This window comes from Trichosurus vulpecula, chromosome 2, assembly GCF_011100635.1.
Source record: "Trichosurus vulpecula isolate mTriVul1 chromosome 2, mTriVul1.pri, whole genome shotgun sequence".
In the NCBI taxonomy this organism is placed as follows: domain Eukaryota; kingdom Metazoa; phylum Chordata; class Mammalia; order Diprotodontia; family Phalangeridae; genus Trichosurus; species Trichosurus vulpecula.
In genome coordinates, this window is record NC_050574.1 from 184,562,640 (window position 1) to 184,588,402 (window position 25,763).

The following is a 25,763-nucleotide window of genomic DNA, read 5'->3' on the forward strand; positions in this document are numbered from 1 at the left end:
GGAGAAGGAAATGGCAAAGCACTCCAGTATCTTTGCCAAGAAAATCTCAAAAGGAGTCATGAAGAGTCAAAGATGACTGAAAATAACTAAAAAACAATAACAAAGAAGCCTGTAAAGGAGTATAGCACAAGCCAGGCTACTTAACATAGCACACTGAAAGCATCTTCTTTTCTCTTGGAAATGATCAAGAAATCTGGGTGAAGAATCCATATTAATTAAGCAGGATGATTTCAGAGGAAAAATCATAGCTAATTAATAATAATGAGGATAACTAACACATATAATGTTTACTATGTGCCCAGGCACTGTAGTGCTTTACAATCATTATCTTATTTGATCCTCACAACAACCCTGGAAAGTAGGGGGTATTATTATCCTTATTTCACAGATGAGGAAACCGAGGCAGACAGAAATTAAATGACTTGCCCAAGATCACAAAGCTAACGAGTATCTGAGGCTGGATTTGAACTCAGGTCTTCCTGCCTCCAGGGCCAGCGCTCTGTGCTCTATGGCAATACCTTGCTTTCCAACTTCTTGATTATGGCAGACTCCACAAAATGGTCCAGATACTTCTTGTAGTTCTATGCTACTTATCTGTAATACACAAATAGCCAAACTTGTTGTTTTTCATCATGGAACTACATTGACAATGGGTCTACGGCTGAGCATAAGGAATCTGGGGGCAAGGATCTTACTTCAACCTGATGTTTTGTCACCTTTAAGCAAATGGTTAGAGTGAACTGGGTAGCTAAGGTGACCTGACATGAACTACTGGAGATGACTGGGCAGTACAATTTGCCAGATTGTTCACTGCTCAGTTACATCACTCCATGGTCAGTTCTGCTAAATTACAAAAAGCATAAAACCTCAATACCTGCTCCTTTCATCCTTACCCCAAACTTTCAGAAGACCTACAAGATGAATGAGGTTCTGATTAGTCTAGTCTCCTTGATCATTTTTGCCGTGACATTTAGTCTTGGCTAGAATCTATTGAATTGGACCAAGGCCACTTCCCACCACTAGAATTAAGCTCTTAGGCAATGTGTTGTATAAGACCCAAAGTACAGAAGGATCTATTCGACTCTGCAGGCTTTCCTCCTGGGATAAATCGGTAACAACCAAACTTAGGAGCGTCTCTTAGGGTGTCCTAAGTTATACCTTCTAAGGACCAACTGGAGTTACAAAGTAAAAGAAACAATTTTTCTTTGATCTCTACACCTGCCAAAGTGGAGTCATCTGCTATTTCCATACTCATAAAGCAAAACAGAGACAACCTTATGAAAACATATCTCCTTACTGGTTTTAAAAGATGACAGCAGTTAAGGGTGGAGGGATGTTATATATTCCAAGAGATGTAGCTTAGTATTTTATTTCTTACAAGTTTTTAGACTGTGTAGTCAAAAAACCCCATTTTACAAATGTCAAAATTGAGATCTAGAAGGATTGAGTGACTTACCCAAGGTCACACAGAAGAAGATGGCAGAATCAGGGTTTGAAAGCAGGACCTCTAATTCTAAATACAGTTCTTTTCTCCAATATATAAAACTGCCTCTTCTGAGTTCCCGTAGTTATATGCTTCTTTGGTTTTAGGATTGTGTTGGCCCAGGATAATTTTGTAAAAATAAAGTACTACATATTTAAGTTCAACTTATCCCTTTCCTGCCTTATGGATATGCAAACACATCAGTCATTCACTTGGTGACTCTATCTAGGACTGGTTCTAGGCATAATTATGGAGTTACTTTTTTATTTGTGAGTACCCTAAGTATCCCCTTTCTGTACCTTCTTTCCATTCCTTTGGACTCCCAACATCTTCATAGTCTTCTCCCACTCTGCTGCTGTCAAAATCTGCTCACTATAAAATATGTTAAACTTACTTGTTTTAGCATAAAAGTATAAGACTTAAAGCATTATTTTTTCCTAACTAAAGGAATGAACTTTTAACTATAGGTTTTCAGGGATCATCAAAGTGAACGTTGAAAGTTTTGGGGTTTGGTTTTTTTGAGCTGGGGAATCTTTTTTTAAATGAAATGTTCTTTTTTATTTAGGAGCTTAGCAATCATTAAACACAAACATTTCGATAATCAAGAAAACGAAGTTTGTGTAAGACACATTGAGCTTCTGTGCAATGGTTTGGTTTTTAAGAACAAGCTTAAGGCATTGCCACATAATATAGATTCATGATGTTCTGCTCCAGGATGACTTCTTCTTCACATTTCCTTAGTTGTGCCTCAAATATAGGACTATCTCCTGGAAGGAGATGAAGGACTTCAACCTGGACCACTAGCATGGCAGAGAAATTATCTGATTGTTATTAGTGCTTCTAGAGCCTGGGTGGCTTAAGAAAGCCAAGTAGAGATAAGCAAAAAGAAATGAAAGATATAAAAAAAATCAGATAGAATATTTTGAAATTGTCACAGACATAAAGTACCATGTAGGAATAACTCATGATTATATTGGGGGAGGGTCAGGTAGGTTGCACAGTGGATAACACACTGGCACTGGAGTCAGGAGGACCGAGTTCAAATCTGGCCTCAGATACTTACTATGTAATCCTGGGGAAGTCATTTAACCCCAATTGCCTCCAAAAAGAAAAAAAGGGGAAAAAGACTTTGTCTAGCCTCCTGGAAAACATACACACACATACACGTACTGCATGCCTGTATATAAGTGTTTGTGTACATACACATATGTATGTTGATCTGGATATAAACTACACTTATTCTGAGCTCATATAAAACCTCAGTACAGTCTATAGTCTCTTATTTTTTTAGTATATGTCTATCTATTTTTTTTCCTCTCAAAGAGAGATCATTTGGAGGGTATGAACTATTTTTGGACCAATATATAAAGTGCTATCACTAGATAGTTATCTTAGAGAAAAATAGCTTGGGTACATGTTTTGCTGCTTTGGTAATAGCAAATAATTTAGTACTAGGACCTTGTGAGCTTATGAACCATCATTGCTTCTGGATATCTCCTAAAGCCAGGAGCAAATGTCACAGTATCAAATTCCTGTTTCTCCTAAATGATGGAGATTCTATAATGACATAGACATAAAACTTAACTAAAAATGCAGATAATTCAAATGAAGTTTTATTTCTGAGGAGGTATTACCAAAGGCTATGTGACATTGTTTAGCCTATGGATTCTTAACCTGGGGTCCAAAAAAAATGATAACTATATTTCAACATCATTGGTTTCTGTTGCAATCCTATGTTATTTTACTTCATGCATTTAAAAACATTATTCTGAAAAAGGCTCCATGGGCTTCCCCGGGCTGCCAAGGGATCCATAACACAACAAAGGTTAAGAACTTCTGGTTTAGACACCCCGAACAAGAGATCGAAAACAAATCAAAGATATGATCTCTGACTTAAAGGAACATCTATTCTGGTTTGAATAAGGTCCAAAAGTGGAAAATGTGACATTGTACAAGATTAGATATTTGTCATGCAATGATAAAAGAGGAAAGAAGGATGCCCACTAATCTGATTGGTTCTGGCACAAATCCAACTTCTCTTTCAGTTGCTTTGGAACCTTCTGGGAGAAGATGAGAGCTGATCTGTGTTTTAAAGACTGGGAGTGCAGTAAGTGGGCTCGTAGAAAGAGAATGGTGATTGTTGAGATAGGCAAGAGGCTGAAACAAGGCTATAGGGGAGGGAGTGCAGGGATCGGTGAGCACAGGAGTAAGTACTTCATGAAATAAAGTGAAAATAAAACCTAAGTCTGGAACAAAGTCCCAGTGGGGAACCTGTTTGGGGATGTGATTTCTGACAACCATCATAAATTACTACAATAGACAGCTTTGTGGCTATGTTACAGGGACTAATGAAAAGAGATTGACTGCACAATGGCCAGGAGACAATCTGTTACAATGGAAAATGCAACTAGATTGAGATTTGACTGACAAATAATAAATGGAACCAAACCCTCAATGAAGCATGAGGCCTTGAAAACATACATATAAATATACACAGAAAGGATATGATAAGAATTACAGCGGAGGAGGTAATAGAGAAATCACAAAATGCTTTGTACAGAAAAACGCTGGTAATACTGAACACAGGCTGGAGAAAAAAATTTAGTCATAGAAGGATAGAAATGTAGATAATAGGATCTTATTATTTTGCAAAGAAATATCAATACCATTTTTATATTGTATGGTCCGTTACCCCAACTGGAAGCATGACATAGTAAATAGACCACGAACCTTGCAGCCAAGAAGCTCTGGTTTCCAGGGTCACCTCCAACAAATACTGGCTAGAACCCTCACAACTTACTTACCCTTACAGTGCTCCCAGGCAACTTTCTAAGACTATAAGTTGAAGAAGAGTTATTAATCTACTTCGGTAGAGTGAGTTTCCTCATCTTTGAGATCTATAAACCAGTGAAATCATAGGTGGGGAGGGGGAAATACACACATTCCAAAAATCCCTCTATACTTGTAGCAATGATCTGGGGCTACTTTCCCAACCCACATTAGTACTGGAAAGTCAGGTCACCAGAGGGCAGCTACTATGACTCCCCTTGTGGTTCTGGGGCACTGTGGGAGGTGGGATTTCTAATGCTATAGATCATGAGCTCCCACCAGTAGGCTTTCTCAATTTGATTTTCATATGATATCAATTAGCCATCAAGGCTTAATTAACTTTTAGAAACTAGCATTGAGCAGTATAGTAAGAACAAATTTGGTATAAATATCTCCCACCCACCCACAAAAAAGTGTCACATTCACAAACACACAGAACCCAGATGAAAGTGGGGTCAAGCTTAGAGCACATAAGATAACTCAGCTCCTGAGTCAGGCAGGCAATAGGCATTTATTAAGCATTTACTATGAGCCAGGCACTGTGCTAAGTGCCTTGAATACAAAAAAGGCAAAAATATCATCCCTGCTCTCAAGTAGCTCACAGTCTAATGGGGACTGATCTATGCATGTACTAGAAACATACAGTGCAAATGGGAGGTAATCTCAGGGGTGAGGCATTAGCAGTGGTTGGGATTTGAGCTAAATCTTTAAGGAAGCCAGGAAAGGCAAGAGGTTAAGAGGAAGAGAGAGAACATTCCAGAGATCTGGGAAAGCCAGAGATAAGGCACAGAATAGGGAGGCAGAGTGTCATATTTGAAGAACAGCCAGAAAGCTAGTGTCACTGAGTTGTAGAGTATGTGGAAGGGATTGAAGTATAAAAATAATGTCAGTGCAGGAAGAGACAGGATTGTGAAAAACTTCAAAAGCAAAACAGAGGATCTTACATTAGATCCTGGGGGTAATAGGGAGCCCCTGGAAATTATTTAGTGTAAGGTGCAGGGAGCGGAAAGAAGCAGTACAGTTACACTTCGGCTTTAGGAAGATACCTTTGGAGGCTGAATGAAGGATGGATTCAAGTGGGGAGAGATTTATTTATTTAACTTATATGCAGAGTATATCACACAAAATTGCAGGCTGGATGAATCAAAAGCCAGAAGTAAGGTTGCCCAAAGAAATATCAACAACCTCAAATATGTAAATGATACTATTCTGATGGCAGAAAGTGAAGAGGAATTAAGAAGCCTCTTGATGAAAGTGAAAGAAGAAACTGCAAAAGCTGGCTTGAGGCTTAACATTTTAAAAAAGACTAAGATCTTAGCAACTGGTTCTGTCACTTCCTGGCAAAGAGAGGGAGAAGAAATGAATGTCAGATTTTATATTCTTGGGCTCAAAGATCACCATAGATGGTGACTGTAGCCAGGAAATTAATAGCCTTCCCTTGGAAAGAAAGCTATGGCAAATCTGGACAGCATCCTAAAAAGCGGAGACATTATCTTGCTGACAAAGGTCCATGTAAGTCAAAGCAATAGTTTTTCCAGTAGTAATGTATGGCTGTGAGAGTTGTACTATAAGAAAAACTGAGTGCCACAGAACTGATGCTTTTGAATTGTGGTGCTGGAGAAGACTTTTAAAAAATTTTATTCTCTTATTTTATTATTTAATATTTTTAGTTTTCAACATTGATTTCCACAAGATTTTGAGTTACAGATTTTCTCCCCATTTCTACCCTCCCCCCACTCCAAGATGGTGTATATTCTGATTTCCCCATTCCCCTGTTAGCTCTGCCTTCAGTCACCCCATTCCCCTCCCCCATCCTCTTCCCCCTTACTTTCTTGTAGGACAAGGTAGATTTCTATACCCCATTGCTTGTATATCTTATTTCCCAGTTGCATGCAAAAATAACTCTTTTTTTGAGCATTTGCTTTAGAACTTTGAGATCCAAATTCTCTCCCCTCTTCCCTCCCCACCCACTCTGCCTAAGAAGGCAAGCAATTCAAAATAGGCCACACATATATCATTATGCAAACACTTCCATAATAGTCATGTTGTGGAAGACTAATTATATTTCGCTCCATCCTATCCTGTGCTGCTTTGTTCAATTTTCTCCCTTGAACCTGTCCCTTTTCAAAAGTGTTTGCTTTTGATTAAGTCCTCCCCCTATCTGCCCTCCCTTCTATCATGCCCCCTCTCTTATCCCCTTCCCCCCTACTTTCCTATAGGGTAAGATACCCAATTGAGTGTGTATGTTATTCCCTCCTCAGGTCAAATCTGATGAGAGCAAGCTGCACTCATTCCCCCTCACCTGCCCCCTCTTTCCTTCCAACAGAACTGCTTTTTCTTACCACTTTTATGTGAGATAATTTACCCCATTCTATCTCTCCCTTTCTCCCTCTCTCAATATATTCCTCTCTCATCCCTTAATTTTGTTTTATTTTTAGACATCATCCCTTCATATTCAATTCACCCTGTGCCCTCTGTCTATATATATACATACATACATACATATATATATGTAAATACGTATATATATGTATATACATATATATGTATACATATATATGTATATACGTATATATATATACATATATATATATATATATATATATATATATATATATTCCCTTCAACTACCCTAATACTGAGAAAAGTCTCATGCATTATAAACATCATCCTTCCATGAAGGAAGTAAAGAAAACAGGTCAATTTTAGTAAGTCCCTTATGATTTATCTTTCTTGTTTATCTTTTCATGCTTCTCTTGATTTTTGTATTTGAAAGTCAAATTTTCTATTCAGCTCTGGTCTTTTCATTGAGGATACTTGGAAGTCCTCTATTTTATTGAAAATCCATATTTTGCCTTGGAACGTTGTACTCAGTTTTGCTGGGTAGGTGATTCTTGGTTTTAGTCCTAGCTCCTTTGACCTCCAGAATATCATATTCTAAGCCCTTTAATCCCTTAATGTAGAAGCTGCTAGATCTTGTGTTTCTCTGATTGTGTTTCCACAATACTCAAATTGTTTCTTTCTGGCTGCTTGCAGTATTTTCTCCTTGATCTGGGAGCTCTGGAATTTGGTGACAATATTCCTAGGAGTTTTGTTTTGGGGATCTTTTTCAGTAGGTGATCAGTGAATTCTTTTCAATTTCTATTTTACCCTCTGGTCCTAGAATATCAGGGCAGTTTTCCTTGATAATTTCTTGAAAGATGATGTCTAAGCTCTTTTTTTGATCATGGCTTTCAGGTAGTCCAATAATTTTTAAATTATCTCTCCTGAATCTATTCTCCCAGTCAGTGGTTTTTCCAATGAGATATTTCACATTGTCTTCCATTTTTTCATCCCTTTGGTTCTGTTTTTATAATTTCTTGATTTCTCATAAAGTCACTAGCCTCCACTTGCTCCAATCTGATTTTAAGGTGGTATTTTCTTCAGTGGTCTTTTGGACCTCCTTTTCCATTTGGCTAATTCTGCCTTTCAAGGCCTTCTTCTCCTCATTGGCTTTTTGGAGCTCTTTTGACATTTGGGTTAGTCTGTTCTTTAAGGTGTTATTTTCTTCAGTATTTTTTGGGTCTCTTTTAGCAAGTTGTGGACTTGTTTTTCATGATTTTCTTGTGTCACTCTCATTTCTCTTCCCAATTTTTCCTCTACTTGTCTTGCTTGGTTTTCCAAATCCTTTTTGAATTCTTCTATGGCCTGAGACCAATTAATATTTTTCTTGGAGTCTTTTGATGTAGGTTCTTTGACTTTGTTGGCTTTTTTCTGGCTGTATGTTTTGATCTTCTTTGTCCCTACAAAAAGATTCTAAAGTCTGAGTCTGAGTCTGAGTCCCTTTTTGCTGCCTGTTCATGTTCCTGGCCAACTTACTTGACCCTTGAGCTTTTTGTCAGGGTATGACTACTTTTATTTTTTATTTATTTAAATTTTTTTTGTTTTTGGCAGAGCAATTGGGGTTAAGTGACTTGCCCAAGGTCACACAGCTAGTACACGTGTCAAATGTCTGAGGCCAAATTTGAACTCAGGTCCTCCTGACTCCAGGGCCAGTGCTCTACTCATTGTGCCACCTAGCTGCCCCAGATATGACTGCTTTTAGAGTAGAGAGTACTTTGTCCCAAGCTTTAGGGGCTGTGCTGCTATTTTCAAAGCTACTTCTACTCCACCGTCACTGCAAGCTCTGCCACAGCAGCGCTCCTCCTCCCCCAAGAACTGCCAACCAGGACTGTGACCCAGATCCAAGCAAGGCAAAGCAAGAGAACCCTGCCTGTGCTCCAGCAAAACACTCCCTGCACTCCCGCTCTGATCTGCTACTTGATTCCTCCCACCTGGTGGGCCTGGGGCTGGAAGCAACCGCAGTTGGAGCTCTGGAAGCAGCTACAGGAGCTTCCTGCTGTTGCTGCTATGCCACCTCCACTGCCCCCAGGGCCTGGGGCCAGACTGCTCTTACCTTGATCCAGCAGTTTTCCCAGTAACCTGCTCCATTGTCTTTGGCATTTGTGGGTTGAGTAGTCTGGTAACTGCTACAGCTCAGTGATTCATGGCCCTAAGGCTTGCTCCCAGAACTGTGTGATAGACCCTTCCCAGAGAGCACCCAGGCTGTCCTGGGCTAGAGACCTGCTTCCCTCTGCTGTTTTGTGGGTTCTGCAGCTCTAGAATTTGTTCACGGCCATTTTTACAGGTGTTTGGAGGGATTTGGGGGAGAGCTTAAGCGAGTCCCTGCTTTCTAGCTGCCATCTTGCCTCTGCTCCCCTGGAGAAAACCTTTGAGAGCCACTTGAACAGCAAGGAGACCAAATAAGTCGATACTTAAAGATATTAATTCGGACTATTCATTGGGAGGACAAATACTGGATCTGAAGTTTAAATATTTTGGCTATATCATGAAATGACAGGACTCATTGGAACCCAAATGTTGGGAAAGATTTAAGGCAAAAAGAGAAGGGGACAGCAGAGAATGAGATGGATAGACAGTGTCATGGAAGCAGTGAACAGGAATTTGGACAGGCTTTGGGGCAACAGTGGAAGAAAGAAGGACCTCTTGTGATAGTTCATGAATCACAAAGAGTTGGACAAAATTGAATGAATGAACAACAACAAAACTTGAGAGAGGGAGACCGACCAGTAGGCTGTTGCAATAGTCCACATATGAAGTAATAAGGACCTACACCAGGGTGGCAGCTGTGTAAGTGGAGAAGAAAAGCACAGAAGAAAAGAAGAAATGTAGTAAAGGTAAAAACCTCAAAACTTGGCCACAGATTTTATATATATGGGACATGAGTGAGGAGTTGAGGATGACCCCTATGTTTTGAGCCTAGAAGGATGGTAGTACCCTCAATGTAAGTTTGGAAGAAGGGAAGGTTTGGATGGAAAGATGATGAATTCCATTTTGTACACGTTAAGATTTAGATAGTTATGGAACATCCAATTCAAGATGTCTGATAAGTATTTGGTAATTTCACTTTGGATGTGAGCAGAGGCATCTAGGCTGGATAAAGAGATCTAAGAATCATCTAGATAAATATAATAATTGAATCTATTGGAACTAATGAGATCACTTAGTAAAATAGTTTAGAAGAAGATCCAGGACAGACCCTGGGGACACCCATGGTTAGTGAGCATGACCTGAATGAATATCCAACACAGGAGACTGACAAGTGCCTTGATGTCCCTTTATTGGAAATTTTTTTCTCTCCTTTGTGGAACTGTCATGAAGCCTCTTGAAGCTCACCCTAAAGTGAACTTTCTCCTGAGATCTTTGTAGCTTCATGTTCTCAATATGTCTAATTGGCCCTTTGCTTCCACTGTGGACACTGCTTTCAGATCTTCTGGAGACAGTGCTAGACCACCAATGAGAAATCCAAGTCCTCTGATCTTTTGAAGTTCATAGTGTTTTCTGGTCAAGGGGGGAGGGGGAAGATAGAGAATCTTGTTCTTACTACAACACTGCCCCGCCCCAAGTAATTTCTTCTCAGGGATTGGGAAGTTAACTTGGACTACTTTTTTCTCTACATAACCAGAAATTCTGGATTCTGAACTGGCTTATTATCCTATGGATGGACCATAGGGTATGAGTGAGAGTATAATAGTTTAATGCCTTTGATTGACTGGTTTATTTAACTGAGGTGTTCGCAACTGACAAACTTATCAGAGCCAGAGTATCTTTTTAGTTACTTTAAGTGGGGTGACTGGACGACTTGATCAACCCCTACCCCTACACACTTTATCATATTGTATAACTTGGGGTAATTCTTTCAGTGTCTCTGTTTCTTGGTTTACTTACCAGGTCTTAGGACTAGGTGATACAGAACATTCCTTTCAGCTCTATCATTTCCAGGAGTTTGAAGGTTTTTTGAACACTTTCCATGGTATTTCATTTAATTCTCACAGACATTCTGTGAGGCAGGTAGAGCAATAATTCGTTTTTTTTTTTAATTTTTATTTATTTATTTTTAGTTTACCACACACGGTTCTACATAATTTTGAGTTCCAGATTTTCTCCCTTCCCTCTCCCCTCCCTTCCCAAGACAGCATGTAATCTCATATAACTACCATGTATAACTTTGCATTGAATTAATTTATACACTAGTCAAGTTGTGGAGAAGAATTATGACCAATGGAATGAATCATGAGAAAGAAGAAACAGAACCAAAAAAAAAAACCCAAAAACAAAAACAAAAGAGAAGCAAAATAGGCGAGCATGTAGTGCGCCTCAACCTGTATTCAAACTTCACAGTTCTTTCTCTGGACGGAGGTAGCATTCTCCATCGTGCATCTCCTGGAGTTGTCCTTGCACGTTTGGTTGCTGAGAGGAGTGAAGTATGTCAGGGTTGGTCCTCACGGAATCCATATATCTGTGGCTGTGCACAATGTTCTCCTGACTCTGCTCCGCTCACTCAGCATTATGTCGTGTAGGTTTTTCCAGGTTGTTACAAAGTCTGCATCATCCTCGTTTCTTCTGGCACAATAGTATTCCATCACCTTCATATACCACAGCTTGTTCAGCCATTCCCCAATTGATGGGCATCCCTTTGATTTCCAATTCTTGGCTACCACAAAAAGAGCTGCTATAAATATCCTTGTACATATGGGTCCTTTTCCTGCTTGTGTGATTTCTTTGGGATACAACCCTAGAAGTGGTATTGCTGGGTCAAAGGGTATGAACATTTCTATAGCCCTTTGGGCATAGTTCCAAACTAGAGCAATAATTCTGATCACCACTTTGTTGATGATGAAATGGAGGTCAAAGTGGTAAAGTGACTTGGGTAAGGCACCTGGGTCGGAGCCAAGACCAGGACTCTGTTTTCCTCATACCAAGTGTTCTTTCCATCATTCTTCATTGCTTCTCACCACCCCATGATCCACTGAGTTGGCTCCCATTGCAAATGAAACAGCGTTATGGTACCTCAAAAGCTTTTTTCTAAAGGAACTCGTCTTCTTCCTCTTTCCATAGGGAAGAGTTAGGATCACTTGGTGGATACATCATGCTAGTTTTCTCAGCTTGGTATTTTAGAGAATTCTTCAGGTCCCCATCTTCAGTGAAGAAGGAAAGGAAGGAAAGGATGAAAAAGTAAAGCCTATAAGGTCTAAGGGAAACTTCCCACACAGTGAGGAAGATAAATATACAATGGTGTAGCTAAATGTTTTATCCGCTGTGAAAAGCTATCCTTTGGTTAAGCTTTGGTGTATATATCCCATCTTAATATTAACAAATCAACCAGTGGTGACATTATTGATGATGGGCTCTTTTGCGAAATATTATGGAAGAAGAGGAGCTGAGACTACAAGCAATATCTCCTCACAAAATGGGGGGGGGGAGCCATTGATTTTTAAATGGGCATGCAGAGAGCTTGGTATGGGAACCAGATTATTTTGAAGGCATTTGTCAACGAAACCAGAAGGATGACAATCAACTAAGGGAACATCTTTCTCCTGGCATTTTCATTATGAACTATTTTCATCAGTAAAGATAGTGGAAGAATGATATATGGTCTCTATTATGTCAGTACCCGATGGACTAAGTGAAGAAGTAATTAAGGCATTCAAGGAGATAAATTTGGGAAGAGTAGCTGGACCAGACCAAATTTATAGAAAAGAATCCCATGCTGAGACTGATGATATTTTAAACTCATTTGGGAATCAATTTTTAAGATATCTTTAAAAGAGGAAAGATACAAAAGAATGGAAAAGGTCACAGATGGTGCTTTAATATTACCAACAACAAGAAGCAATCAAGAAACTAGTGGCCCATATGCCTGCTTTCTCATTTCTATGAAAACTTTATAAGAAAGTTCTAGGCTTGCATCAAGGGTATACTTTGAAAAAAATACAGGAAGTGAACAGACTGGGTTTTGTAAACAGTCTTCTATAGCAGACTAGAATATCAAAAACAAAATTCACTGAAGATATTGAAAACATAAGATTACCACCACATCCATTCTGTGACTATTTTTAAAAAGCATTTGACTCAGGATTATAAAATGAGGCCTTAATATCTCCCTTCAAAACAGGTACCTCTTATAAATACACTTAAAATTATGTGATACTCCATCACAAATAACATTATGGAGATCATTTTATTCAATAACTCAGCAATATTGAATCTAGTAGGAAGGACCTCAGTGGCTAACTGGCTCAACCCTTAACTTTAAAGTATTGAAGTGGTCACCCAACCTCTACTGGCAGAGGAGCAATAATGGATAACTCATTCATCCCAAGGCAGCCTATTTTATCAATAACCTACATAAAGATGCAGATGACAAAAAACCAAGAGAGATAGTTAACACACAAAATAACAGAGTCGAGACTGTAAAAGCCTACAATCGAAAGGAACAAGATGAAATATAAAGTCTCACATTTGGATTCCAAAAATGAACTTTATAAATTTAAGATTGGAGAGACATAACTAAATAACAGTTTGTCTGAAAAAAAAATCTGGAGGTTTTAGTGAACCTCAAATTTGATATGAATCAACAGTGTAAAATCTCAGACCAGAAAACTAATGCAACATTTGGCTACAGTGAGAGAAGCATAATGTCCAGATCTAGGTAGGTGATAGTACCATTGTACTTTGCCCTGGTGAGCAGATCATATTCGGTTCTGGGTACCACAATTAGGAAGGGCATTGATAAGCTATAAAGTGTCCAGAATAAGGTAAAAGGAATGATGGATGAATGGTCTTCAATTCTCACCTTATGAGGACTTGTTGAAGAAACTTAGGGTATTTCGTCTGGAAGAGGACTTTGGGGAGAAATCATAACTGTCTTCAACTATTTGAAGGATTGTCATGTGAATTATTGATGTGCTCTGCTTGACCTCAGAGGCTAGAATTAGGAACAATGGGTAGAATTTACAAAGAGGAAATATAGGTTGAATGAAAGGAGAAACTTTCTATGAATCAGAGCTCTCCCTGAACATAATGGATCACCTTGGGAAGTTCTGTGTTCCTTCTCACTGGGGGTCTTCAAATATAGGTTGGATAACCACTTGATAGTTGTTGTAGTGGGGATTATTGTTTAGGCTCAGGTTGGTCCGGATGGTCTCTGAGGTTCTTTCAATATTCTACTACTTTCTCCAGCAATCGGAAGACCAGTATCAAGACTACGATAACCAAATGGGTAAGATTACATGGGACTAAATAACAACAGGTCAGGGGTTGGGGGTTGGGGAGGGGAGGGGAGTGTTGAGTGTTGAGTGTTGAAACCAATCAGTGAATTACTGAAGTGGCTGACGTGTTAGCAAATGAAGTCAGCATGTAGTAGCTACTTATAGGAGTACAGAGGGACAAGAGATCACAATGAAGTTGTTAAAGCAGGTCTAGTATGAGTGAGAGAGTGTGAGAGGTGGAAATACAGGAGATTGTGGTTAGCGAATGGAATTTTTTAATTCAGGTTTCCTAGAAATGGTAGAGTTCTGAGTGATCATAAGATTACAGATTTAGAATGTGGAGACATCTAGTTCATTCCATTAGTCAAAATTCTTCTCCACAACTTGACTAGTGCATAAATTAATTCAATGCGAAGTTATACATGACAGTTATATGAGATTCCATGCCGTCTTGGGGAGGGAGGGGGGAGGGAGGGGAGAAAAACCATGTAGAACCGTGTGTGGTAAACTAAAAATAAATAAAGAAATTCAAAAAAAAAAAAAGAATGTGGAGACATCTAGTTCAGAAGCATCTAGTCCAACCCATTTATGCTACAGATGAGGAAACTGAAACTTAGAGAGGAGAAATGACTTGTCCAACATCATATGGATAGAGACAGAGTTGAGCTGTGAACTCAGACTATCTGATTCAAAATCCAATACTATTGCCAGGGTACCATGTTGCTTCACACTTCATGATGAGGATGTGTAATTCCAAGTGTGTGGCGGAGGTGGAGTAGAGATAGAGATCACTAGAGATGGATTTTTAAAATGTGAGATAACAGAGTTAGAACAAACATGAATATTGAAATTGAAATCCATAATGGTGATTGTAGGGAATGGAGTAAAATAAAAAGACTGGGTGGGAGCAAGTTGAGAAAAGCACTGGGGAAGTTGAGTGAATAATAAGAATGTTGATAAATGTCAGCAACAAGACAAGTGATAGAGCAGTTGATATTGATACATTAATCAATGCTTTCTTAACTCACCCAAAATGATTATCCAGCCCACATTCTTCCTTCTTGAACTACAATGGTATTTTTGAGAGACTTTGTCGAGTATCTTACATTTGGAAGATAAGTATATCATATTCATGGTGTGGCCCTAAAAAAGGAAATGAAATTTGTCTGGCATGACTTTTTCTTTCTTTAATTTTATCATTTTTATTTAATATTTTAGTTTTCAACATAGATTTCCACAAGATTTTGAGTTCCAAATTTTCTCCCCATTTCTACCCTCCCCCCCATTCCAAGACTGCCTCCTTCCCTAGTCAGCCCTCCCTTCTGACACCCCACTCCCCCCATCCCCTTTTCCCTTACTTTCTTGTAGGGCATGATAGATTTCTATGCCCCATTCCCTGTATATCCTGTTTCCCAGCTGCATGCAGAAACAACTTTTTTTTGAACATCTGCTTTTGAAACTTTGAATTCCAAATTCTCTCCCCTCTTCCCTTCCCACCCACCCTCCCTAAGAAGACAAGCAATTCAACATAGGTCATACATGTATCATTATGTAAAACACTTCCAAAATATTCATGTTGTGAAAGGCTAACTATATTTCCTTCCATTCTATCCTGTCCCCCTTTATTCAATTTTCTCCCTTGACCCTGTCCCTTTTCAAAAGTATTCGCTTTTGATTACCTTCTCCCCCTATCTGCCCTCCCTTCTATCATCCCCACTTTTTCAGCCCCTTCTCCTTACTTTCCTGTGGAGTAAGATAACCAATTGAGTGTGTATGTTATTCCCTCCTCAGGTTGAATCTGATGAGAGCAAGTTTCGCTCATTCCTCCTCACCTGCCCCCTCTTCCCTTCCAACAGAACTGCTTTTTCTTGCCACTTTTATGTGAGATAATTTACCCCATTCTATCTCTCCCTTTCTCCCTCTCTCAGTATATTCCTTTCTCACCCCTTCAATTTATTTTATTTTTTTAGATATCATCCCTTCATATTCAACTCACCCTGTGCCCTATGTATGTACATTCCCTTCAACTACCCTAATACTGAGCAAGGTCTCATGAGTTACAAATATCTTTCCATTTAGGAATGTAAACAAAACAGTTCAACTTTAGTAAATCCCTTATGAATTCTCTTTCTCGTTTACCTTTTCATGCTTCTCTTGATTCTTGCATTTGAAAGTCTAATTTTCTATTCAGTTCTGGTCTTTTCACTGAGAAAGCTTGAAAGTCCTGTATTTTATTGAAAATCCATATTTTGCCTTGGAGCATTATACTCAGTTTTGCTGGGTAGGTAATTCTTGGTTTTAATCCTAGCTCCTTTGACCTCTGGAATATCATATTCCAAGTCCTTTGATCCCTTAATGTAGAAGCTGCTAGATCCTGTATTATTCTGATTATATTTCCACAATATTCAAATTGTTTCTTTCTGGCTGCTTGCAGTATTTTCTCCTTGACCTGGGAGCTCTGGAATTTGACAACAATATTCCTAGGAGTTTTGTTTTTGGCATCTATTTCAAGAGGTGATCGGTGGATTCTTTCAATTTCTATTTTACCCTCTGGTTCTAAAATATCAGGGCAGTTTTCCTTGGTAATTTCTTGAAAGATGATGTCTAAGTTCTTTTTTTGATCATGGCTTTCAGGTAGTCCAATAATTTTTAAATTATCTCTCCTGGATCTATTTTCCAGGTCAGTGGTTTTTCCAATGAGATATTTCACATTGTCTTCTATTTTTTTCATTTCTTTGGTTCTGTTTTATACTATCTTGATTTCTCATAAAGTCACTAGCCTCCACTTGCCCCAATCTCATTTTTAAGGTAGTATTTTCTTCAATGGTCTTTTGGACCTCCTTTTCCATTTGGCTAATTCTGCCCTTCAAGGCATTCTTCTCCTCATTGGCTTTTTGGAGCTCTTTTGCCATTTGAGTTAGTCTATTCTTTAAGGTGTTATTTTCTTCAGTATTCTTTTGTGTCTCCTTTAGCAAATCATTGCTAAAGGTTTTTCATGGTTTTCTCACATCTTTCTCATTTCTCTTCCCAATTTTTCCTCTACTTCTCTAACTTGCTTTTCTAAATCCTTTTTTGAGCTCCTCCATGGCCTGAGACCAATTCATATTTTTCTTGGAGGCTTTTGATATAGGCTCTTTGACTTTGTTGACTTCTTCTGGCTGTATGTTTTGATCTTCTTTGTCACCAAAAAAGGAATGTAGAGTTTGAGTTTGAGTCTGAGTTTGTTTTCGCTGCCTGTTCATGTTCCCAGTCAACTACCTGACCCTTGAGTCAGGGTATGACTGCTTGTAGAGTGGAGAGTACTTTATCCCAAGCTTTAGGGTCCAAGCACTGCTGTTTTTAGAGCTACTTAGAGCTACACCATCACCCCAGGCTCTGTCATAGCAGCACTCCTCCTCCCCCAAGAACGGCCAACCAGGACCACAGTCCAGATCCAAGCAGGGCACAGCAAGAGAACCTGCCTTTGTGCCCACAAAGAGCTCCTTGCACTCCTGCTCTGATCCGCTGCTAGATTCCTCCCACTGTGTGAACCAGGGACTCAGGAAGCAGCTGACACTGGAGCTCTGGAAGCAGCCTCAGGAGCTTCCTGCTGCTGCCACCACCACCACTGCACCTCCTCCGTCACCCCCAGGGCTGGTGGCCAGACTGGTCTCAACTCGATTCTGCAGTTTCCCACTAATGTGCTCTTTGGCATTTGTGGGTTGAGAAGTCTGGTAACTGCTACAGCTCAATGATTCATGGCCCTAGGGCCTATTCTGGCAGCTGACTCCCAGTCTGGTCTGTCCTGGTGTGGTCCACGCAGGGCTGTGCTCCTCTCCCAGCATCTTACAATAGACCCTTCCCAGTGACCATCCAGGCTCTCCTGGGCTGGAGACCTCTTTCCCTCTGCTATTTCATGAGGTTCCACAGCTCTAGAATTTGTTTAGAGCCATTTTTACAGATGTTTGGAGGGATTTGGGGGAGAGCTTAATCAAGTCCCTGCTTTCCAGCCACCATCTTGGCTCTGCCCCCTGGCATGACTTTTTCATGGTGAACCCTAGCTGTCTCATATTATTGCTGCTCCCCTTTCCAAGTGCTAACAAGCTGTCTGTTGAATAATTTGTTGGGGGATTTTTCTGGAATTAGCCTTAATCTTAGCAGGCTTCAGGCTACAGAATTCATCCTCTCCTTCTCCTCTTAGAAAACTGATGTATTCACTCATCTCCAGGTCTGCAGCACCTCTCCCATCCTTCAAGATTCATGGAAGATCATTGACAATCATTTTGCTGCAAGCTATGTTAGAGAATCAATGTGGCAGGAGCAGGGGATGGGGAGAGCAACAGGGGAACAAAGGTGGCTAGAAAGACTTGATTGATAATGTACTGGTGATTTTAGTTCATAGTTGAACCTGCGACTGATGGATGAAATGGATGGATGAAATCTGCTGATGAAATTGCAGGTTCTTATATCTCGTCTATGCTAAAAAATTTTCCAGTGTGTTGTAAATGATTAAAAATAAAACGGGTTGATCTTTTAAAGAATACTATATGTAGAAGCAGCTTAACTGACAGTGAGTCAACTTGAACATTTGCAGAGTTGAAAAAGGATTGCGCGTGCGCACGTGTGTGTGTGTGTGTGTGTGTGTGTGTGTGTGTGTTAATCGACCCAAGTTGGAGTCAGCCAGGAATGGATGATTGGCAGCCCCAATACCATGGCAACAGCCACAGTAAACTTTGATAACTATTGGGGAAAGAAGTACTGCTCTCTTTTCTTTTTAAAAGGGAAAAGTGGAGGAGATTTAGGGTTGGAATTTAAACATAGATAAAAACTGTGGAGGAAATAAAGATAAAGAGGCAAGACCATGGCCAGAACTGCTTGTCATCCCCAAGGCAGCAGGAGCTGCCTTTTCTGGACCTCAAAGGCAGATAGTTGTGATGCTAAATTTGGTAAGGCCCCATAGCTAATTAAGGGGCGGGGCAAGCTAGTCCAAGAGATGGGGTAGTGAATTATACACCTCATAGAGCCCAGCTCCAAAGCTTCCTTACTCTAAGGGTAGTGAGAGAAATTATTATTTTTGCCATTATATTTACAACCGATTATTAAATTAGGATTAAGTTTTTATTTCCTCATTCAGGGACTAGCCCCTGTAGGTGAGTCAGCTGGCCTCTGAAGGACATGGCTGATAGATGAGATGTTCCTAATCCTTGGGGAACATGCTCCTCTATCTTGGGCAGGACCCTACCCAACTAGGAGACCTTACTTCTGTTTAGAGTGTAAACGGAGTCTAATCTAGGTGAATTCTTGCTCTTAGGGAATAAACCCATGTCCTTGCACCTCTCCATTGGAGTTTAGGGTGACCTAGCTCATGAAGGAGAAAACCAACCAGAGTGGTCTGGGTGTAAAAGAATTCATCTCTCCAGATTGCTGAAGGTAGCTGAGTCCCATAATCAAGCCACATTCTCAGCAGGAGGAGCTGAAGCCTTTTAGACCACTTCCTCCTTAAAAAGTCCACCAATCAGGATTGATTTCTCCTGCCAAGGGCATTCCCTTTCAAAAAAATTTAAGGGATTCAGTATCTCCGTTAGGTGTTTTTGGTTATCAGGAGAAACCACTGATCATCAACTTATTATTAGCTATCCTAATTAATATATTGATTATTAGTAAACCAGAGACTCTGTCTCTTGGGGTTTTTTGTTCATCGTAGTAGGAAGCTAGCATAAAACAGAAAGTAGACTACAAGGATATCAGCAAGTTTCTTGGGCTAAATAGTAATTATTAAAACTCAGCTAGTCATACTTAAAAGTGCTTAACTGCTTCTAACTGATTCATAAAGATACCATCACATAAAGACACCATCACATAATCTTATGTCAGCTACCCCTAATTAGAGGTAAAAATCATCCTAGATAAGGGGTTCTTAACCTTTTTTGTGTCATGGATCTCTTTGGCAGGCTGATGGAACTCAGAATGGTGTTTTTAAAGGCACAAAATAAAACATACTGGATTACAAAGAAAACCAAATATATCGAAATAGATTTCTCAAAGAATTTTTTTTAAAGTTCACAGACTCCAGGTTAAGAATCCTCGTCTTAAATAATAACCAATCTGGAAAGTTGCCTTCCTAATTCAACCCTATTCCAATGACAAAAAAAAATATCTAGCAACCCACATATTTTTAGAGGAAAAAAATCACACAAATATTTGGAATATCATTTATTCTTTTCTTCATGTTGTTACATTAAAAAATAGCATGAGTAATTTCGTTTTGCCCTTTATCTATCATTTTGCGAAGTTAAGTCTCAGCTTTACGTAAAAGTCATTTGATTTTAGAGAAGTTACAAGATTACTTCCCCTCCAAACTGTGACCTGACTCAAAGGAATGTCACAAAATTACCCCTATCCCTTTTACCTAAGTGTCATCCCCTCCACCAAAACTTTCCCTTTCACTTCAGTGTTTCCCTTCTCTTCTACCAACAAGAAAACATGTATCTCAATCCCTACTTCCTGTTTTTTGTTTTTATTTATTCCCTCCAAATTGTATATAACTTTGTAGAAATCAAGATTCTGGGTCTTAGGCTACAGAGAGCCTTGGAATCAATTTGTTTCTGCAACTGCATGCCTTGCTAAATAAATTGTTTGTCTGGATAAAACTCAGTTTCTTTATTTCATTGTAATAATGTCCACAGTTCAGTGATATCTAAAGGCAAATCATTATTTCAGGACTGACTTGGAGAAAATTACACTTCTCATTGAATCAAACATTGTATTCCATGGTAACTTTCCATTTTATATCAACTAAATGATTTTTTAATAACCTAATTCGTCTCCTTTCCTATTACAGCTTTCTCCTTTCTTAATTCACCATCTGTCCTAATGAATATATATATATGTATATACATATATTATATATATATTAATGGATCTCTTCCATCAGGTTCTGATGTAGGATAAATGTATGCAAAATATTCCATTGCAAACTGCCCACTTTTATGTGTGTACTCTTCCCTAGTGCTAATAAATGCACTTATTTATTCTCAAAGATTGGTGAGGTTTCATGATTCATATACCATACTACTGAAATAAACTTTTAAAATTTTAAAATAGGGCTTTGCCATCTTATATAACAATATCAGTCAGAAGACCACTGTACTTCCAGTCACTCAAGTTTGCCATCATCCTGAACTCTTGACTCTCCCTCATGCATATATAACAAGTCTTGTCAATTACACATCCATGACATCTGCATTTATCATGCTATCTCCACTCCCACAGTCATCACCTTAGTTCAGGTCCTATCGTTTCTCACCTCCACTCTTTCAATAGGCTCTTGATTGGTCTTCTTCTTGGCTTTAGGTGTCTCCCTTCTCCGCTCCATTTTCTACATCCCTGCCAAAGGGATATTAGTAAAGGACAACCCTGTCTACATCATTCCCCTACTCAGAAAGCTCCAGTAGTTCTCCATTTCTTCTCCAATAAAATGCTAGTGCCTCTGTTTGACATTTTTTAAAACTCTTCATAATTCTCTGCATCCAGTTTACTTTTCCAAGGTTGGTTAGACTGCACTTCCCTTTACCCAATCCAGCGTAACCAGCTAATTTGAAATTCTTCATACACAACATTCATTCTTTCGTCAATAGATCTCTGCCCACCCTGTCCATCTCATGCTCAGAATCCTTTGCTGAAACAGTGGTTTGGTATATATTTCCTTTTATAAGACCCATGCTGTGGCTCTGACACTGTGATGATATATCCTTTATATAACCAGTCGGCAGTTCCTGACTGTCTCCTTACAGCTGACTGATCTCTTGATGGTAATAGGAGGTAATAAGAATCAGGAACAGTCGCAATTAATGCTTCTAATGAGCAGTAATTCATTATTTAATGTTTTAAGCAGGACTTTATGTTAGTGTCTCTGAAAATGAGACATTTCCAAATACAAGGATGATGCATGTCTCTATTTTTAATGTGCTTCATACTGTTTGTGAATAGCTAGGTTTAGATACTTGATGCACATGTTGCATTGAATTAAGGAAAATTTGGATGGAAAGTTTCTTAGGCAAGTGAATCCTTGATCATGTAAATCAGAAAAAGGGCCATAGTCTTAGGGTTTCATTTTATTGTATATTAGTTATTAGACTCCTCTTCGTCAGTTCAAATCTGGCCTCAGATATTGAACAGTTGTGTGACCCTGGGCAAGTCACTTAACTCTGTTTGCCTCAGTTCCTCATCTGTAAAATGAACTGGATAATGAAATTCCAAACCACGCCAGTATCTTTTTTAAGAAAACCCCAAATGGGATCACGAAGAGTGAGACATGACTGAAAAATGACTCAGCAACAATAACAACAATCAAAGTCAGCTCCCAGTTAGTAATAATCCCATTGAAGTCCTATGTAGGCATCTTGTGCTCTTGGGACCACAGAAAGTCATAGGCACTTAAAAATGTAGCAGAAAGCTACTCCTCCCCTTCTCCGCACACCGTTATTGCTGGCTGTCTAAATGACTGGTTAACATCAAGCCAGTTTTAATCAGTTCCTCTGTCACTCTGGCTGACTTGTTGGGCTGGCTGAGCTGACAATCAGTAATGGGTGATAAAGGAATTCTGTTGGATTTGGGATGTTTCCTGGCCTCAGTTCCCTCCCCTCCACTAGTTCAACGTAAGGAGATTCCAGCCCCAGTCCCAGGCCCAGCCCCGGCCCCACCCCAGGAGTCTGAGGACAAAAAGACTCCTCCAGAAATGGCAGATTTCGTAAGGACGCCATGGAATCCTCAGGAACACCTAGGTTTGACTCTCACTTCTGACTTTTACTAGCTGCATGACCATGGGCAAGTTAGTTTTCTCATCTGTGAAATGAGGACAGTAATACCTGTAGTACTGACCTCACAGGGGAGTCTCAAATTGAGATAATGTATGTGATGTGCTTTGCAAGCCTGAAAGAGCTATATGATACCAGCTAGGGAGGAGAGTGGGCTGGGGGCAAATTCACGTTGAGTCTGACCAGTATGGTTATAACCATGAACCCATGCAAAACCTAATAAAGTTGGCATGAAAAAACTATAAACTTGCCAGAATCATACCGCTAAATCAGTCAGTATACATCTGTATAAGCACTTACTATGTGTTAGGCACTTGCTAAGAGTGAGAGATAAAAAGAAAGGTAAAAGATAGTTTCTTCTCTTGAGTAGTTCACAATCTAATAAGGGAAACATGCAAACAACTACATTTAAATGAGCTATATGTAGGATAAATTGGAAGTAATCAAGGGAGAATAATCTAGGATTAAGTGGAATCAGGAAGGGCTTCCTGGTGAAGGTAGGATTTTAGCTTGGCATGGGCCACGGAAGCCAAGAGATGGTGATGAGGAGGGAGAGCATTCTGGGTATGGGGGCATGTAAACATATCTAAATGATGGAAAATTTAAAACAAACAAAAAACAACCCAGACTTCAGTAAAGCTGATTTGGTATTTTTAACTATACTAACAGTCTTTTCAGAGGTATCACAGGGTCAATCCAAATTGTCACTCATATGGCTGAAAAGGAGAAGTATTTGATCATAGCTCATAGAAAACACAGCCCTTGTCAGAACTCCAAAGCCCCTTTGCTCTGAGACGGAGGTCAAACACTCAAATTAACTCCAGTGGCTCCCTATTGCCTCTGGGGTCAACTATAGAGGCATCTGTTTGTCAGCCCTCTCCTACAACTATAATCTCCTTCTGCTCAGTTCTTCTATCAAGTGACACTAGCCTCCTGTCCTGGCTGCTCCACAAACAAGACGTTGCATCTCTTGGTTCTGGACATTTTCTCTGGCTGTCCCCAAGTCTTTCTCCTCATCTCTGCCTCCTGGCTTTCTTTAAGTCCCATCTAAAATCCTGCCTTTTACAGGAAGCCTTTCCCAACCTCTCTTAATTATGCCTTACCTCGGGGCGGAGCCAAGATGGCGGCTGGTAAGCACAGACTAGAGTGAGCTCCGTACCCGAGTCCCTCCAAAAACCTATAAAAATGGCTCTGAACCAATTCTAGAACGGCAGAACCCACAGAACAGCAGAGGGAAGCAGGGCTCCAGGCCAGGACAGCCTGGATGGTCTCTGGGTGAGGTCTATTCCACACGGAGCTGGGAGCTGGGAACGGAGTGGAGCAGAGCCCAGCCTGAGCGGCGTGGACCATCCAGACCAGAAGCCGGGCGGAGGGGGCCCTAGCGCCCTGAATATGTGAGCTGCGGCAGTTACCAGACCCCTCGACCCACAAACACCAAAGACTGCGGAGAAGGTTAGTGGGAAAAGCTGCGGGAGTGGAAGGAGTTCGCAGTTCGGCTTCCAGCCCCGGGGGCAGCGGAGGTGGGGCAGCTACAGCTGTTGTTACTTCCGGCTCCAGGCCCACCTGGTGGGAGGAATTAAGTGGCGGATCAGAGCAGGAGTGCAACAGCCTGCTGAAGATCTAAGCCCAGTCTGGACTGGGGGTCCTTGGGGAAGGAGGAGTGCGGCTCTGACAGAGCTGGCACCTCCCCCCCCAAACGTAGAACATAGAACTCGTTAGTCTACAAGCAGTCATACCCCACTGAAAAACTCAAGGGTCAAGTTAGTTGGTTGGGAATATGGCCAGGCAGCGAAAACGCGCCCAGATTCAGTCTCAGACTTTGGATTCTTTCTTTGGTGACAAAGAAGACCAAAACATACAGCCTAAAGAAGACAACAAAGTCATAGAGCCTACAACCAAAGCCTCCAAGAAAAACATGAACTGGCCCCAGGCCATAGAAGAACTCAAAAAGGATTTGGAAAAGCAAGTTAGAGAAGTAGAGGAAAAATTGGGAAGAGAAATGAGAAGGATGCAAGAAAACCATGAAAAACGAGTCAATGACTTGCTAAAGGAGACCCAAAAAAATACTGAAAAATACACTGAAGAAAACAACACCTTAAAAAATAGACTAACTCAAATGGCAAAAGAGCTCCAAAAAGCCAGTGAGGAGAAGAATGCCTTGAAAGGCAGAATTAGCCAAATGGAACAAGGAGGTCCAAAAGACCACTGAAGAAAATACTACTTTAAAAATTAGATTGGAGCAAGTGGAAGCTAGTGACTTGATGAGAAATCAGGATATTATAAAACAGAACCAGAGGAATGAAAAAATGGAAGACAATGTGAAATATCTCCTGGGGAAAACCACTGACCTGGAAAATAGATCCAGGAGAGATAATTTAAAAATTATTGGACTACCTGAAAGCCATGATCAAAAAAAGAGCCTAGATACCATCTTTCAGGAAATTCTCAAGGAGAACTGCCCTGATATTCTAGAGCCACAGGGCAAAATAGAAATTGAAAGAATCCATCGATCGCCTCCTCAAATAGATCCCAAAAAGAAATCTCCTAGGAATATTGTTGCCAAATTCCAGAGCTCCCAGATCAAGGAGAAAATACTGCAAGCAGCCAGAAAGAAACAATTTGAGTATTGTGGAAACCCAATCAGAATAACCCAAGATCTGGCAGCTTCTACATTAAGAGATCGAAGGGCTTGGAATGCGATATTCCGGAGGTCAATGGAGCTAGGATTAAAACCTAGAATCACCTACCCAGCAAAACTGAGTATCATGTTCCAAGGCAAAATATGGAGTTTCAATAAAATAGAGGACTTTCAAGCTTTCTCAGTGAAAAGACCAGAACTGAATAGAAAATTTGACTTTCAAACACAAGAATCAAGAGAAGCATGAAAAGGTAATCAAGAAACAGAAATTGCAAGGGACTTACTAAAGTTGAACTGTTTTGTTTACATTCCTACATGGAAAGATGATGAGTATGATTCATGAGACCTCAGTATTAGGGTAGTTGAAGGGAATATGCATGTATATATATATATATATGTATGTGTATATATACATATATATGTTTATG